The following is a 6,600-nucleotide window of genomic DNA, read 5'->3' as shown; positions in this document are numbered from 1 at the left end:
TTGGACTAAAACCTCCTCCACTATACTCCTAAATCTTTCTTCTCGCTGGATGATGCATTGTAAATGGTGATGCAAATATGGTGTGAGCTGCGGTGATGTGTTATGCGTTACATAAGCAAGTTTTCTTAATATGACCCAAGTATAAGCCTCACTAGGTTTCCTGGTAAGTCCAGGGTTGAACATAGGGACTACTGAGTAAATATGCGACAGTTAATTTTTTATTCCCTTGCGATGGTGAAAACAAATAAGTTGGATGGTGTTTTGATTAAGTATATTTCCTATGCGACGGAGTTCGAATAAAGAGTTAATGAAATCGAGAATTGCAATGAGTATGGGATGAACGGATTGAGAAGGGGTTTAGCTAACACTTCCTAAGATTACGTTCAAGTTATGCGATCATGCTACACAAAACAACAGCATGTCATCTCTCAATGCAAATGCCATAATTCCTATTTCTAGGAACATGCGATGTTACGAAAATGTCGATAGGACTTATGTCTAAGCCTCTATTCTTGTTTATGCGATGATGAATGATGCACACAAACACAAGGTGACTGCATACTATCATATCCTACTTCTAGGGTGCATGTGATGCATTAATAGCAATAAAACTTATGTCTAAGTTTCCATCTCTTGCTTATGCAATTCTAATCTGACTCTCTCAAGCCTAGATTCTAATCTAACTCTCTCAAGTCTATATTTTATCTTTAGACTACTCTCTCAAGTATCTCTAAAGGGTGAATGATGGATACATAAGTCAAGATGATCGCATAAAGTGTAAATCTTAGGTCATGCTAGCTAAGTACTTCTCAACCCATTCGGAAATTTAGCTACTCATGCGAAGTATGGAGAGATTGAACATAAGTTGAAATGATATTTCCATTTTCTATAAATAAAATACAGAATACAAAATAGCAATGGAATGTAGAGATAAGAAGCCCTGTAGCAATGTCTTGCTTCCCGTGGCCTTTCACACTGTCTTTTTCACTTCAACTCTGTCCAGATGAATATCCTTGTTGTCACAAGTGGTGGCCCTCTCTCCCTTTGTAGCGCTTCCCGGTAGTCTCTCGATCTTCTTGGGGATGATATCTCGGCTTCTTCGTCTCTTAGCTCGTCTCCGTCTTCTAAGTATAAGTATGAACAGTCTAACGGCTCTCTATCTTGTATATGATCTAACTTGTTAACCTGGTGGCCTTCAGTATTTATAGAGCTCAAGGTGAAGAAGGTTTTCTCTCTAATGGTTGCAATGATGGGCAGTCATTAAATCTCCTGCTCTGATACGCCGATTAATGGACACTGAAAGTTTAGTGTACTTGCTACAGCGTGGCTTTTACGGCTTGTGAACTAAATTCGAATTCGACTATCATCGGCTTTTCCGTCCCATCATGATCTATTATGTTGTCACCTTGATGCGCAGTCTTTATGCGGCCACCTTCTTGAGCAACTTCTCACGATCGCATACGATCGCATGACTTTGCGATCGCAATCTTTCAATGCGCACGAACGTCTAATTCCTTGGATCGCAATTTTACTTGTGCCAACGCATTTTTCCTGCACAAAATAAGCAAATTAGCTGCTTTTATGTGATAGGCGCATGCGATCGCAATTTTCTCAGTTTAACACTTTTGGACATAATTTTGTATAGTTTTATCGTCCCATTCCCTCATTGTTTACTTATTTGTGCTGTAATAACGTGCATTTCTACCCGTTATCACTAGACTATCATTACAACAAGATCATCCTCGATGACAGGTGCATCAGAGGTTAGGTGTACTGATGTCTGTTCTTCATTCTCAACAACATCTTCAACGAGTGGGTGACATCCATCCTTTCTACTAGTTCTTCCTTCTTGACCATCCCTTCTTGCACTTTGGTGTGGTGGCATTTTCTAACATTCACAGTCGACTTCTTTCAATTCTCAGACAAGGAAATGGTCTAATACTACCTTTTAAGAAAATAGGCAAGAATTTTAGAACTTCTAAGTAAGAGACATACCTAGCGAGGAAAGTATCCGTAAATGGCCATAAGGGGCACATATCCTAAACTTACATCATAAGTCAACATATAGAACCTAAAACTTAGGTTTTGATACCAACTGTAATAACGCGACTCTTCAAGATCTCTACATGGGTTATTACTTCATAATTACACATTTAAAACCCAAACATTTTGACCATTGAGGAAAATTTATTAAAATAATAAAGACAAATTTCCAAAAAAAAAATTATAAAGTTTAATAAATAAATAAACAACTTTTGTTCGGAGCCCCCAAAGATAGTTAAGAAACAAAAATAACAATCAGACTGATAGAGTTTTCAACCTAACATCGAGTTATAAATCAAAACATTCAAATAACTTGAAAATATAGACTGAGCGGAAGCGATTTTCTTGTTCCATATGACATGGTCACGAGTCTCTCTTGTCACTCGTCGGTTCCTATCCTTACTTGAAAAACATAAAATAAGAAAGGCTGAGTATGAAATACTTAGTAAGTGACTCCTTACTGGGGCCATTTGGATGATCTATTCAACACAATCTAACATTGGCATAATGTACATATCATAGCATTGCATGGCATAGGTATAAAATAGTGAACTCGAAGGTCTACAAGAACACAAGACATGGTGTAGGTAGTGATCCTGTAGGAACACAAGACATAGCATAGGTAGTGAATTTAGTAGTTCACAATCATAAAGTGTACATAGCTCATTAGAAGAGTTAACAGCCATTCCATAGCCTAGCATGCACACAACAGCCACAGAGGCTTAAACATAAAATCATAGTCCATGGCTATCCAACATATTCATAATATTCTTGGTATCACATAGCTTAGTAGATCATTCCACCAATCATTAGCATGTTTTTATGGTACCATCAAGTTCACATTTTTATTTAGTTTGAGTGCCAACTTAAAGGCATTCCAATAGAAAATCACTTATCTCAAAATCAACACCAAATAATAGGTGAATTAGTCTTCCTCTTAGCCTAGCTTGGATCTTCGGTTAAGTCCCTAAATTAATTACCAAAATTAACTTAGATTTTTATAGCTTAAACAAAACATAAAACCCTTCCCAAACAATCTCCAATTCTTACCCGACGAGTGGCTTCTGTCAAATATGCTTCCACCTTAGCACTGGGAAACCAATCTACACATAAACCCAAAATTAAGAATTTAAAATCACTTTCCAACACTAAAACTATTCCAAAAAGTTCGAAGGTCTCAATACTCGTAAAAAACTGAGCCAAAATCTCAAAGATTCTTGGGGTTGATGCCCAAAATCTCATAGGGTCCCATAGTTTGTAATTGTAATGTACAAATATTTTATTTATCTAATAAAATATGTGATGTTTTATTTAAAAAATAGTTGCATTAAACCTAAACCAATAAACTGACATCCAAAGTTATCTTTGTAGCTTAAACATATATGTAGAAACATATAGGTGGATCATGTTTAGAGTGATAACCTAAATGGTCTATAGTAGATGGATAAGGCTGGATACCTTATCCTGATAACACTACGAGTATGGTCTGCTTTGTAGATTACAATTGTTGTAAGGAGCTACAAATAATTTGATCCTAATCATTCATGTGGAAACATGTGAGCGGGGATATTTTATACAAAGGAGTTTATATAAGACCAGATCACAAAATGTTTAGTCTCATTATATAACGTCATTCATAATAGAGACTTTCATTTCACCAGGATGACCATAGGTAATATGACCTGAATCCTGAGTGAGTTGTGAACTCTTGCCTATGAAGACGGTCCTTTGATTTGTACAAATGAGAGTGGCCAGATCGCTGACTCAACAAGCTTACCATTTTGGGGATTCGTCTGATTGAGGAGTTATAATGTAGCTACACAAGAAGAAATTCACTCCTTCCCCAATATCAAGATAAGTAGATAAATTGCTCTCTTAATGGTTGATTCTAGGGCTTGAACAATGTGGCGTCATACCTTCTCCTGGCCCGAGAGAATTTTGATCATAGTTGAACTATGATTTATTGTTAATTAGAGGAATAAGTGGTATTTAAGGAGTTAGACGTAATTACATGGGCAAAACGGTAATTTAGGCCCAACAGTACTTACGAACAATTTGTGAAGGGTCATTGTACTGTTAGTTGGTTATATCCAATGGACACAGAAATATATCTGTACCGTTGGAGCTTCAAGCTACAGGTCCATGAGATCCCCTCTGTAGCTCAACAAGAATTAGTGAGAATCAATCTTTGGATTAGTGTGAATTGTTCAAATTAATTGAGGGAATTAACTATATGTGATATAATTAATTTAATCTAATTATATATGATATAATTATTATAATGTATTTGATACATTATAATATAAAGTTTATTTGAGAGGAAATAAATATTTGAAAATGATTCAAATATTAATTATATGAATTTGATTCATATAATTAAATTTAATATAAATGAGATTTCTATTAAATGTCATTGTTGAGAGAATAGAAACTATAGGTTATATTTTATTGGACAGAATATAAAATCTATAGGTTATGTGTTATATTTAATATAACATATAGTTTAATATATATGTGTGTGTGTGTGTGTGAGTGAGTGAGAGAGAGAGAGAGAGAGAGATAAAGTAGTTGCCATATAAATATATATTAAATTGATTTATGAAAATCAAATAATTTAATGTAATTTATTTTAAAAATCATTTAAGGAGGGAGTTGTAACTCCATTCCCCTTTTTTCTCTAAAAAAACGTGGTAGTATGAAAGAAAAGAAGTTGTTCTTCTTCTTCCCTATGGTGAATTTTTCACAAGTGAAAGAGAGAGAGATACACAGAAAAGTTCTGTGAGAAAATTGGAATATCATCTCTTCTTCTCAACACTCTAAAAAACTCTCTCTTCCAAAATAGTCAAAGCTCACAAAACTCTTGGATTCTCATCCAGAGAACACAAAGGAATCTTTCATGGTGGTGTCCTCATAGATGGTTAGAGAGTTCGAGATTATTCTTGACAAGTTTTGGAGAAGGAATCTCGTGAAGAAGAGTTCTTCAAGAGTAAGGTTTCTTAAACCCTTTTACTATTCTGTAGTTTCTATTTTATCGCATGTTGTAATTATCTTTTAAATGCATAATCTGTATGTTTTTGCTGTATCGTGAAGAAGAGTTCTTAACAAGAGTAAGGTTCTTAAACCCTTTTACTATTCTGTAGTTTCTATTTTATCGCATGTTGTAATTATTTTTAAATGCATAATCTGTATGTTTTTGCTGTAAAATTTATGATCTGTACATTTTAGGTATTTGGTTTGATCTCATGCTTCCGCTCAAGGACCTTCATTGGTTCCTTCAATAAGTATTAGAGCCAGGTTTCTAGCCCAAAGTTTTTCCAAAATTTTGAATTAATTTTACAGTGTTCTAGTGGGATTTTTCATTATGTAATTCATGTGATGAATGTCCTATGGAATGTATGGTTTTGCGATTATTGGATGTTTTCGGGATTGAACTGAATAGATCTATCGCTTTTAATTTAGAAATTGGTTTATAAGGGCCCATGCTTTTTGGGCATTTAATTTCAATCGAGTCTTTATATAAAGTTTTGAGTCGTTCGTGTTGTTCTCGGTGTGTTTTATAGAGAAAATGAAGTCCACTTTGGAAGAACACAAGAAAGCTCGTTCATTCCTTGCTATATGCGATAGCTTTGTGCTATCATTCCTATGTGATAGCACTGGATGATCGTTGTTATGCGATAGCATTGTACGATCATGGCTTGGCGTGTCATTGGATGGTCATTGTTATGCGCTGGATGTAGGCGATCATTGTTGGCCGGTTTAGATCGATTAATTGTCTTTTATTTTTACATGTGATGTATGAATTATTATATGTCATATTGTATGCCATATAATATAAAATCCCACCATAGGTTATGTATTTAATATTCATGCATCATTTATATTATAATTGTTATAACATATGTTTATATGCATATTTTTAATATTATAGCATGCTCATACATCATATAGTATAAATGTTATAATATATGCATGCATGCATTAATAACATATATTATAACATTTATACTATATGCATAATTTATATTATAAGAATTATAATATATAGTATGAATGTGTGTTTAAAGTATGTTATTAATAATTTCATTACTTTAGTATATAATTGTTATGTGTGCTCGTAATGAAATGAAATTGCATGAAGCATGTCACCAATTTAGGGTAATTTATAATCGTTATAAAATTACCTTATTATGCTTTACTTGCAATGTATGGTTTTAATTTATTTCATTTGCTTATAATTGTTATAACAAAATGAAATTAGAAATTAAAATCAATAATACAGAGTTGCATGCAAACCTTAGGTTAAAATCATCTTTTAAAATTGTTTAAAACATGATTTAGATAGACCTGAGATCACGTTTCTAATGAGATTAGAAATATAAGTTTAATCTTTTAATTGATTTAATAGAATTAAATTGATTCTTAATAAAAGATTAAATATGTAACAAATGTATCTATAAGGGACCTTTTGTCTAAGGCGGGTTCTGTCTAGGCTGCGATATTTAAGTTGACGGAAATGTAACACCTCTACCTAGGAACTTACCTTAAAAGGTGAATTAG

The sequence above is a fragment of the Benincasa hispida genome, chromosome 8, assembly GCF_027475165.1.
Source record: "Benincasa hispida cultivar pf3 chromosome 8, pf3_genome.v1.1, whole genome shotgun sequence".
NCBI classification, from domain to species: Eukaryota; Viridiplantae; Streptophyta; class Magnoliopsida; order Cucurbitales; family Cucurbitaceae; genus Benincasa; species Benincasa hispida.
The sequence above is the reverse complement of the archived record's forward strand: the minus strand, read 5'-3'. Positions refer to the sequence as shown.